This window comes from Neodiprion pinetum, chromosome 3 (genome assembly GCF_021155775.2).
Source record: "Neodiprion pinetum isolate iyNeoPine1 chromosome 3, iyNeoPine1.2, whole genome shotgun sequence".
In the NCBI taxonomy this organism is placed as follows: Eukaryota; Metazoa; Arthropoda; class Insecta; order Hymenoptera; family Diprionidae; genus Neodiprion; species Neodiprion pinetum.
The window spans coordinates 19,126,029-19,138,362 of record NC_060234.1 but is presented as its reverse complement, the minus strand read 5'-3'; the positions used below and the strand labels follow the sequence as shown (position 1 = coordinate 19,138,362).

The following is a 12,334-nucleotide window of genomic DNA, read 5'->3' as shown; positions in this document are numbered from 1 at the left end:
ACTGTTTGCAATTAGTATTAAATTTAACATGGTTTCGTGATAATTCACAAAAGCGATGCTTCGCTAGATGGAAAAATCAGGTGTTTGAAAAAGAATGACACTTTTTCTTATCTCAATCGATATCATCCGTGACTAAAATCAGAGGCGGAAATTCACTATATGTAAAAACCTGTAAAGCGATATATTATGTGAAAAAAAAACGAAGAAAAACGGACAACTCTCGTAGATGATTGTTTTTTCATTTGATCAATTTTTCACCGATAAAATTCCTCGTAATTAATGTACCATTTAAGTTGGCTGTAAGTAGAATATTCGGAAGAGGATATTTTAATCAGTCTTTAACCACCTTACTTTCCAACGAATTTTCTAAGCAGAATGTCACTGATTTTCACCATTATCAAAGCAGCACTGCATTTAAAGCGATCAGTAAATATTGACTATGACCACCTCTCGCAACGCAACACTTGTGGAAGACTTCAACCAAGTGGAAATGAAAAGTTGAAAAAGTAAATCTTAAAACTTTCAATAAATTTATCGAAACTATAAAATCTCAGTTTTTTCATGGAGGATAAAAGACATCTCGTTATCAGGGGAAACTTACGCTACGGTATAATTTCTTCTCCGAATGTTCCACGTCGAGAAGGTATATCGGAGCCGGTACAGAAGATCTAGGTGGATGCGTACCGAGATTCGAATTAAAGATGTTGATTGCCCTGCGATCCCTCCGATCGTGTTATGCTTCTCCCGCTTGTCACCCCGTGACCATTCGATCACTTTCGCTCAATTCGTCTCGGCGTCTCGTTACCCGGGATGAATTTAGTGCTGGGATGATGCAACCTTGCAGCGTTCCTCGGTCCGCCAGTCCATCCCCACTGACATCAACTCGTGCCGACATTCTTCTCACTTCGCTCTCTGCCTTATTGCCGAGGAGAGAGTTGTCCGCTGATAAAATCAGACGAGATCGCGTCCTCGATTCTCGCGATCCACGATCCACGATCCACGATTTCGTCCGAGCGACGTACTCTACGTGCAGCACATTCATGCCTGCATACCGGCGTGGGCAGGGAATAATTAAGACTGATCATTCCGGCTTAAACTGCGCGTCCCTAACAACGAGATGTGACGAGGCATCCCGTACGTTAAGAGAACAAAGGTCATCAGTTCTACAAGCTACGTTGCCCGGCTAAGACTTTGCAGGTTTGGATCAATTACTGATGAACGAGAGGATGAATGGGAGTCGCAGAATCTGAATCAAAAGTTAAGAGATGAGCAGGAACCATTAAAAAAGTCTTCAGCCTGAGAAAGCTTTCACTGTTCTAGTCAATAAAAATTTTTAGCGTAGGTAGATAGATTATTAAAATTTGCCTTTAACCTCTTGGTTTGTGCAAATGACAAATGATTCGCACAGGAGAAAAGTAAAGGATATTGGGGGTACATTGGTTACAAATAGAATTATAATGAATACATGTAGTCAAAATGTAGTTGAATAGCTTTGCATAGGATATATCATAGCAATTAACATCAGTGTCGCTGTTATAAAAACCGATACCGTTCATCCCTCCACAGGTATTAATTTTGTCATTAGTCCCATATTGGTTGTACCGTAAATGGCCGAATCATTCATTTCTAAAGAGAGATCATTTAATAAGTTAATCTCGTTTTGATATGCCTTATATTTGCAGATGCGTTCTTTATTGATTGATTTCTTTCACCGTTACAGAAGAATTCATCGCCAGAACTAGCGTTGGGTAATTTGGATGTGATGTAGATATCACGGTGCAGGGATCATCGCCTTGTGCTCATATTTTTATCTTCGGAACAAATGTATGAGAGACAAAATGGGAGATACAATGGATTCAAGTATGTGGACGTGACGCAATTCCAGACTAAATTTGTCGGAATAATTAACAAGGTTAGGATTACTTGCGGATTCCATCTAGAACAAAAATTAAATCAGCATGCTAATCAATACCCATAACAATTGTTATTTTCTTCACGACAATCAAAATGAGTTACACTTGTCCTCTACACTTGATATAACTGTTGATTTATAAAATTTAATGCGTTCGTCGTTGAATCGAGTAATTTATTGAAAGTTAATCAACTGATTAAAAACTGACGAATATATTAATGAAATGCAAGATGAAAGCCAAACGGTACGTTCATGATAAACACATCTTTCTTATTCTCTTCATGCTTTTCGTGATACTCGTTGAGCTTTCCGCTGGGTTACACAGTTCGTTAAAACAACGTTTGAAGGCGAATATTGAGCAGAGACTTTTGCCTAATGAGATCTCAGTCCAAAAATTGACTCACGAAATGTTCGAATTACGATGGTCTACGTGCGTGCAGTCTATTCGGAAAACAAAATTCCGTGTTTCTTCCACCAGAGAAATCGCAGAACGTTGATTGTCGACTGAAAATGAAGTTGAGTCGTGAATAAAACATGGTAGTGTTTTTTTTTCCACGTATTCATAGCTGGAGAGGATGAGACATTAGCATGATAATATTTACACGATCTGTTCGTTTTGAGCACTTTGCCGAAACGATCAAAACAATGAACGAATGTTTGAAGGTCCATGTAGGAAAGAATGAAGCTATAAATTACAGGTTGACGTATCGAGTCAGTTTGCGAAAAACAGGAAATAAGCCTTCGTTCCGGGTTTCTATGTACATTTACAGCTTATCAGTTATGCTGGTGTATTGCGTATGGAAAATATGCAAAATATTAAATTTATCATGGCAAAAAAAGTTGCGTCCATGCAAGTGAAAAAAAAAATTACTCACGCAAGTTGTCCGTTTTTCTTCGTTTTTCTGCATCCGGTCTGCAATTTCGAAAATGTGACAAGAGATTTTTGTCTTGTCATATTTGGATCGATTTTTTAATATTCTGCAGTGGACAAAGGTTTACACATCATAAACACATTTATATTCCACGAAAAAAAAAACAAATCAGAAATTCCGTTCAATTTCCAATGGCAGAAAGATTGCGATCACTTGATATACTTGATTTCTGGATTAAAGAGCATCTAAAGCATCGCGGAAAGTCGCCCAAGTGGTTAAACGTGTGAAGCTAGCAATGGCGATTGAAATTGTATTCGGAAAGTAGTTTTGCCAATCTCAATACACGTCTCCGGGATTTTTTTCCACCCTGTGAAGAATGCGATAAAAGGACATATTTCACCGGGACTTCTTTCCTTGACCAGACTCATACCATTGCCATTCTTGGCCGACTGGAGCACTTTGCTCTATCTTTGACGCTGTCGTAATTGCTACATGTACTATCTTTCGGATTAAGTTCACAGCTTCCTGCTTCGGCTGCGGAACTTCAAGTCCAACGAGCAATTCGTACTCGAAGAAACGAGCCCACTCCTGCTCATGACACAGAATTCTATACCAGGTGCACTAATGGACTCACAACTCCAAGTTTAGTACAAGACCAACGGGCCAACGACCCAGCTCGCGTTGGCTTGGCTATGGCGCAACCCATGATCTTTCCTTCGACCGAGACGTGCATCGCCTGTCGTCAACAGGCATCAACCGACAGCAACGGTAATGACAGCGAGAACACGGAGAAGAGCAACTGATCCTCTTGACCAGTCTCCCTGCAAGCTACGTTCATCGCGCTTGATAAATGGCATGATGAAGTCAACGCGGTGTGGCGGCCTCTTGTTAAGTCTCTCTTATCCAACGATGAACGATCCAACATTCATGCAGACGCTTAAGCGCGTAATTAAATCTCTGATTAGTAAAACAATCAGTGGCTCCGTTGTGCCAAGATGCTGCTCCCCCTGCCTTCTTCTTCTAATAAACACGTTGCTTACCACCAGTTAGTTGTTCGACGAGAGGCTTTGGACTGAAAGCTTTATATGGCTAAGGCAGCAACCCAGAAGCAGTTAATGTGTTTTGATCTTCCATGCAGCAGTCGTGGTTCGGTTTTTAGTTTTTCAATCCGGGGAGCTGTTGGTATGCCGGTTTTCCAGTGAAACGACTGTACTGTTCGCGATGAAGATTTGATATCATTTTACTGTCGACAGGCCTTTAACTGTCACAAGTAGCTCCAAATGACAATGGCAGCAATAAAATAGTTATCTGTACGAATGTGCAGTTCATTCTCGTTCCAAGACTCGTACTTACCATGGCTCATGAATTGAATTAATATGGATACTTGGATGGAAAAAGTTTTTCCGAACGATCGTAGTTGAAAAAAAAGTATGTAGCATTGAACAGTCTGGATGAGAAAAATGATCTGGCAAATTTGTCCAGTTTTGTGAAAAGAACTTGGAACAAAGCTTGGCCAGCCTGACATGTATAACATTGGATATTTCATGATGACTTGCTTAAATAATTCAGTGAAGTGGTAATCAAATCTGAACCATGACTGATCAATTGTTTCAACTTGGACGGACACGGCGTCAGCAAATTTACCGCAATATTCAATGCATTTGCGCAGAGAGAAGTAATCAGATATCAAGAATATCATCACGTAGATTCCCACCGAATTAAAATAAGTAGCAATTTTTTTATGCATTACAATGAACGCGAGGCAAACTTTACGGGTCAGTTTGCTTGAATAAAAAAGAAAATCTTTTATTTTCTGAAAACTAGCCATGCAACTAATTGCTAAAATCATTGAGGAGGTTGCCCTCTTCGAAATTACGACTGAATTAACGAATGCCTGATTTTGAAAACCCAAAGCGAAAATCACCACGTTTCACCGAGAGGGAAAGGAGGCCTTGATCTAAAATCTGGATCATTATTATTTCCTATTCGCCGCGCCAGGACAATAGGGCGGTCAGCTTGGCCAGCGCACCTTGTAGCAACTAATGTCAGCGAACGGTATTTTATAATAATTATAGGCTATTTTATGGTAATTAACGCATGGCACGGTCTATGGCAACGCCATTGCTATTACGTTTCGTGAAATATATTTTCTTGTTTAACGAGAGGGAGGCACCTACCCACGGCGGTGCATTGTCTCCTTGTCTCTTTGTTTCCTCGCAGTTTTTCACCGCGTTCGGCTTTGCACCCGTTTTACACGGTCCTCGAACGTTCTAGAACGTCCTACCCGAACGGTTTTTACTATCCCCCGGACGAGCTACGGCCCCGCGACTAGATTTGCATACTGGAACTACGCAGATTACAATTTATTATCATTACGAGGCACGACGTGCGCGTGACGCAGGCGCGAGTCTCTGTCTTCTCAGCTGCGCAACTTTAACTCATTACACGTCACCGCGATACCTCGCTTACCGATTGCCGCTAAGGATGCGATGCGATGGTTTTGCTTAGGCACGAATCGGCACCACCGTCTGAACGAAGAGTTGAGAATGGAAAATTAACCCGGTTGCAAAAACTTCCAGCAATGTTTTCGGCGCCATTGATAAGCGTGAATGATAAAATAACATAACCTGAGATGTTAACAATGCAAGGAAAGATTTTATAATCAGCACTTACAAAATGATTGAATTTTGGAATTTTCAGCTTGTAAGGTGTGAGGATCTGTGCGTCACATGTATAATGTTCACACATATACGTGCGGTGTCGATCATCGTGAGGCTGCGAGGATAGTCAGTCGGTCAGTATCCGTATAGTCATTCACATCAATCATCAATGTGACAATTCGAATTAACACATAAGCAGCGAGACGGAATTTTAATTATTTATTATTTGTTTTGTGTAATCCCTTCAAACGGTGTTGGGAAAGTTTATGAAAATTCTTACACCAATTACCAGATTAATCGAAATATATATTATATAAGGACTGACGACTCAACACGAAGGATAAACATTTATTTTTAACGTACGACGCCTCAGAAAGATAAAAGTTATTTTTAAGTATTTATTTTTGTCTTATTTTATTTCATCTCACATCAATATTTCTGGCCAATTTGATCCGTATAACTATTTATATAATTATAAGACTTACATCACCATTATGCGTTTATAGCGCTTGACCTACCAATATAAGAAATTCGTTACAAAGGAAAAAATCAGACCTCCGAATCACGGATTCTGTTAAAGCCTGTAAGGATGATTTTTTGGTTCAAAATATTAAGCTCCTGTCGTGGATTTTCAGCTATTGGGTCTCTCATTGGGACTTTGGTGGATGAAATACCGCAATAGACGAAACGTGTTGTGGACTTTTGTAATAAATATTAATTTTCATTGTTCGCTGTTAAAGTTTCGATGGGAGAGGCGCATAAATTTAAGTACGAAAGGATGTATCGTTGTTCCAGAGCCATAGTGAAGTGTAAATTGAAAATTTTTGGAAGGAAGCCCAGAGCGAACTAGAGATAAAACGCTCCATACGTTGGGTCAAAGAAACATCCCCGGATAGTTTCATTGTCAGCCAATTTCGTGATCCAAAGTTCTGATACTCTTCTTGTTAGTTTGTTTACCTTAGAACTCTAGGACTTGTCTGACATTTTTTCTAACAATGAATAATGAATGCGCGTAATAACTGTACTATAGCGTAAGATTTCTCAGAGCCCAAAACACTGGAATCGGATAAAAGCTTTATTCAAAGTGTTAATTTCTCATCCTGTGTCATTTGTATTTTCTCAGAATCATTTCTATTATATACGTTTAGAGATGCTGTTTTCTTTCTGTTCACCATAATTGACATAAATAACACTGCTGACGATTCTGCAAATGGTTGTCTTCTCTTCGTCTAACTAGATTCAGGTGGTACGGTTATTTATCTCTAAGGCGGTGGTCACCGTTTCATGCTTTACTTTCGAGTTGACTCTGAATAGCTGCTTTTGATAAGGGACAATAATTAGCGAATGACCAACAATTACGTGGCTGAAAGATATTAGTTTCATCTTTGATCTAAGCTTTGAAAGTTGGAAAATGGTTCATAATTGTTTAACTGCACTTTTTGTATTCGAAACAACGTTTATCGACACTTTTTACACGATAAATCCGCAGGAAGTAGAACGATTCATGTCCGAACTATACTTTGTGAGTCATAAGGTAAAGACGACTTAAAATTTTATGAAATTACGAAAAAGTACTTTGATCTAATTTTTTAATTAAGAGTTTAATTCATAGATAGATTAACCTAGTTTTCGTGAGCACTGCCTACCAGGAAACTCTCTTTGAACCTTCAGTTGGTACTGTGGGGTATGAGAAGACCCCAGATAATTTTGCTTCAACGTGGTGTCATTTCATGTCGTACTCGTTTTCGATTTTTTTTTCATAGTCAACGTTTAATTTCATCGTTTACTAAAGATATATTTAGAAAAGATCATGGTGGATTTGATTATAGATGTGTTGTTGTTGCTGTTCTTGTTATTATTATTGTACAGGTTTAGCAAGAGATGTAGGAATGATCGTTCACCGTAAACGCTTTTGGGTTCTACAAGATTTTGATTGCTACTACGTAATTTTATTTTAAAATTCTCTCCAATCGATGTAATACAGCAGTCAAGTGCAAAGAGTACGTTTCGGCGTTCCGATTTATCGAAAGTTGCACGTGGCCGCTTTATATGCGCAGAATCTGATGATTCGCGAATTCACTGTAATCGCATCCACCTGCAGAACAGCAGATCTGTAACTCTTGCGTTTGATTGATCGTGAAAAGTCTATCTTCGGATAAGGGAATTACTACGGTGGTGCGCCATTTTCGCCGTGACGTAATCATATTCTCAATAAGTGCATGAACAGAGGTGACGCTTGATCCAGCGATGCGATACTCGTACCTTATGCCCATGTACGTGCCTTGGTGCTATATGCGTGGCAAAACGTATCGCAGATATTGGATTCTTATTTCGCGTCATTTTCCTTTTTTGCCGTGGTCGAGTATGCGATTCACATAAGGGATCCGGAAGCCGTTAAAGTTGGGAACTGTGAGTTGTACAACAAATCGCGTACAGCCTGCACCTGCATATGGATTTATTTTGACAGACCGTTGATACACTGCACTTTCCATTGTATTCCCTTAACGGACTCTGGAAGTAGTCTCCTAGTAAGGAGCCGTCGAATACATTTTGAGGATGGAGACAAAGTACGTGCCGATAGTTTGCTCCTTTCACCCGATTATATTATTATGCACGAAACATGCCGAGAGGAAATTGTGAAACTTGGCAACTTGCGTGTCGGACTGCGTATGCGGGTGATTTCAAATAGTTGTTACCATGATTTAGGAAGGTTAGAAAAACTATTATTGTCAAATGACTGACGACTGCTATGAGTCTTTATAAAAATCTAATTTCAATTCGTTACTTGACACGGAAGAGTTTTACATCTCATGTCATTTGGAGTAAGATAGCTCTCTTGCATAGCTTGCAAAGAAAATAATTGCTGCGGTACAATCTCGCCGACCAATAAAGCTAAATTATTTCGCGCATTCGCAGTCGGTTACTCAGCCTGCGATGTTTCTTTCAGGATTGTCAGCGCTAAAGAAATTTCTTTAGATCTAAAGAATTTAAGGGTCCGTTGAAGAAAAAAGCAATATTGTTTTTTCATTAGGACATTTTGTCGTTTAGGCCGGAATCTGAAGAAAATCTGAAGATCTCAGACGAAATCTCAAGACTGATAGCGATATCTCTAAATGTGGTCTGTCAAATCGAAACAACTGACTAAAAGTCAAGCAATCGTGAGGTTCCTGAGAAAATATGCATAAATTAGATAGCGTCTGCAATTTTCAAACAAACTTATTTGACAAGTTGGTGTTGCTAAATATTAAAAATCGAAACATATTACATAAGTAAAAGTTCCTAATATCTTTATACTTACAATTCAGATTGTAGGATATAAATCCGTCTGTGTTACCTCTTTCGGTAATTATCATTACTTAATTTTGGGAAAATTATTTATCTTATAAAGCGAAAAAATGAAATATACGATGTATTTCGGTATTTGTTGAGTTTCAATACCGTCAAACATCAATCTTGAAAATTAGAAATATGAAGAATTATTGTCGCGCCATTTAAATAATAAATTTAAAGAGAGTCTGAGAGTCTGAGAGGTTGGCAACGCTGGTTTCGTTGTTTCTTCTCGGCTTTCGACGTGGACGGTGATTGCACGGTGAGTTTTCATTGTGCTAGATTGTCGTTAGATTTATTTATATTGACGTAACTGTGCCACCGTGCGGCAAAGCTACATAGACGTGTGAGATGCGTCGGATGCTTAACAGATTGAAGAGTCGAATGATGCCACAGCGAGTGCAGCAAATTTACACGGTTGAAAATCGAACAAAACGCAATGCAGGCATCCTCTCGTGGATGCGTTTAATTTAATTTCATTTCATTTCACGCCGATTGGCAATGGAATTGAATGACTAACGTAAAGCTCTTTCGAGCCCAGGTGTCTACACATCTCGTAATGGATAAAAGCCTTATTAGACAAAAGGCGGTTCACCCGCCTTAATAATTAGTTTTTTACACCTCCAGACACGAATGCTGCGCTTCTCATCAGTGATCCTGACTCTCGCATCACGTTGTCTAGACCGTATCTAAATCTGAATATCTGTAACGTACTACTCTAGGTTAAGTTAAGATCTTACGTCTTCAATTGTGTTAACCTCAGTTATATCAAGCTTAGTTATTGTTTATACGCTAGTTACAAGTCTTGATTGTACATCCTATTTTCTGGCCTTACGGCAACACATCGTGGCTAAGGCATGATAAAAGTATTCTATCTATATCTGTCCATATACTGAATGCCTCAACGGATTTCTGATTTGAAACGAAGCTTTTCACAGAGACGGTATATTTGCGTCTTCAAATGAAACCGAATAAAACATCGAGATGTCCGTTTGATGCTTTCTCTGACGTCCTATTTAAGGATCTTAGTTCGGCAAGATGTGATTGAAAACTTTTTTGTGTATTCCATATTTTCCTATCATCACCAGTGTTATTAATTTTACTGTAAAGACTGTTCACTACAATAACTCGTTACCATATGTCTGTTTCAGCAATTTCTATTCAAACGGCCTAACGTCCGGATTTGATACTTTATTTCAAGACTGCGAATGTGGTTATGAAAGAGCGTCTTGATTAAAATAAAAATTCCGAAATCTTGTATTATTAGTACATGAACCCCTCGACAATGTTATTGGATGCATGTAATGAGGCCTCGATTGCATTGTTACAATAACAAGTCGGTTACTCTCGGTCATCCGAAGCTGTCATGCAGAAATGAACGTACCGCGGATATACGCTTGTTAACAATCTACGGTTTACTTCTGCACTTCTTGTTTGGAATACTTATAGTACTTATACATATACATACCGTCAAAATTATTGAAACGGGATAAGGAAAAATAATTAAAAAGAAATTCCGATCTAAAATTTTGTATTATATTGAACTAATTTGGTACTAGTTTTACTTATTTCTAGTATGATTAATTTTTTTTCCATAATATATTAATTTTTGTAAAATTACACTAAATTTCACACGATGTTAAAAGACATTTTTTGCAATAAACAATTAATTCTTACATAAATAATGACAATTTTTCGGTCCAAATAAAAAAAAAAAACGAAGAAATTATTTTTAGTTTAACTTTGAGCTTGAATAACTTTTCAGCAAGTAAATTTATCGATAAAAGTTAAGAGAAAGTTTTTGCAGCGCGTTCAATTTTCTACGAAATACCTGTTTGCCATTGCCATGTATGAACTGGCATAGAAACAAGAAAATTAATTGTAAAACGTGCCAAAACCCCATGTTATTTAAATGGGAAATGTATCGTCTTTGTGCCACGGTTCAACATCAATATTAAGGACTTATATGGGTCTGATATTTTTTTTAGGTCACGAACTAAAAATTTTAGGGGCGCTGCAAAGTCATAAACCAAATTGGTAAATAACGGACACCCAAATATATATATATATGTATATATATATATATTATATACATATATTATATATATATATATATATATATTATATCTGAGCAGGGTAAATCACTTTAATAAAATTAATAATTGAACATCTATATACATATGTTATACATAACATACATATGATTTAGCCCGCGACGATCCTTGCATTGAGACGGCAGATTAAATTGACCTGTAGTTGCGTTGTTCCTAAGCCAGTTTTAACGTGAATCATTTTCCGAATCCATCCAATTCACGATATTTATGACGCTTTGAATCGAATGCATTCCTCTGTCAAGATTTTTTGTGCTATGTTTTGACGTCCCGCATCGATTAGGATCGAAGCGTGGCACAAATTTGCCTCTGGGTGGTCTGAAGGAGGTGACCTTGGTTCCGAGGAACTGCAAAGGTGCCTGCCGCAAAATGAAGCTGTCACCGAGACCGATACTCGATACTTCTAACCGCATCTCCAGGAAGTCTAGAATTTTCGTCAAAGATCTGACCAAGTTAACAAGATCTCGAGTGGGTGCTTGGTTGGCGTTGAGACCCAACTGTCTGTAGATCCCCGCAAGTCACGAGTAGTTGGGGCGATCTGTCAGACTCAATCATCGCTTCTAATCTCCTACCGCGGCGAACATACCACTTCGAATCCATCCGATGTTAACGATACCTAAACTGGTTTGCACGCTCGTAAATTGATCATTCGTCATCGATCCATTGTGACTCAATGACGCTTTTGAATGTAGCCCACTTGTACGCAGAGTTGATTGAACTGGGTTGTAAAGGTGTATCGGTAGCGAAGACTTAATCACGCTGTAGATGTCGAGTGGGATTCATTTGTACTTTTCTCTGTCGATCAATTCACCGGTTATAGAATTTCAACACCCGAATAAGACGTCGGCGTTGATTCCTGGTGAAAATCAACGTTCTACTGATCGAGGTAATTGGTTAATTCACGGTGACGGTGTTTCTGCTTTATTATTTTAATCGTGGTCACCTCATTGCAGCGACCGATTCCAGTTTAGATTGATGTTGCTCAACTCGCCCAGGTTAATTAATATCCTAAGAGTACTAAGCTGGTCTGAGGCACTCGGTAAGAACGATTGAAAATTTTATCGACTTACTCGGTACAAAGTGAAGGTCAGTATCAGACTACAGATTTCCTCGCTCTCTGACTTCTCAGATTAAGTGACCTTTTAAGTCACTTCACCAGCTTATAAAAGGCTGGAAAGATTTCTAGTTGTTAAAAAACCAACAATGAAACTAATTAATTGGTCGAACGTTTGCGATGTTGCGCTGAGGCATTGTTATTCTGACTACATAGAATACTAGCCACCCGTTTCGGCCATTTTGAACGAGGAAACTGTTAACCATCTTGACGTTACAAGTAGATAAAAGACTGTTGATAAAAAATTGCAATTCATATCATTCGATGAATACCTCTTTCATGCTTTCTCACACTCAGTGTTGAAAAAATGTATTCGTGCACAGTCGTACAACAATAGA

At 38.6% G+C, this 12,334-nt stretch overlaps 2 long non-coding RNA genes across 2 annotated transcripts; both read left to right on the top strand.

Moving 5' to 3' along the window:
* The first annotated feature begins 928 nt into the window (after positions 1-928).
* On the top strand, positions 929-3,619 carry LOC124215227 (uncharacterized). The gene is made up of 3 exons (XR_006882308.1): positions 929-1,197; positions 1,721-1,912; positions 3,299-3,619. It is a non-coding gene; the product is annotated as an uncharacterized lncRNA (long non-coding RNA).
* Positions 3,620-3,717: 98 nt separating this feature from the next.
* Positions 3,718-10,310, top strand: LOC124215226 (uncharacterized). The gene is made up of 3 exons (XR_006882307.1): positions 3,718-4,212; positions 5,485-5,578; positions 9,923-10,310. It is a non-coding gene; the product is annotated as an uncharacterized lncRNA (long non-coding RNA).
* Positions 10,311-12,334: the final 2,024 nt, after the last annotated feature.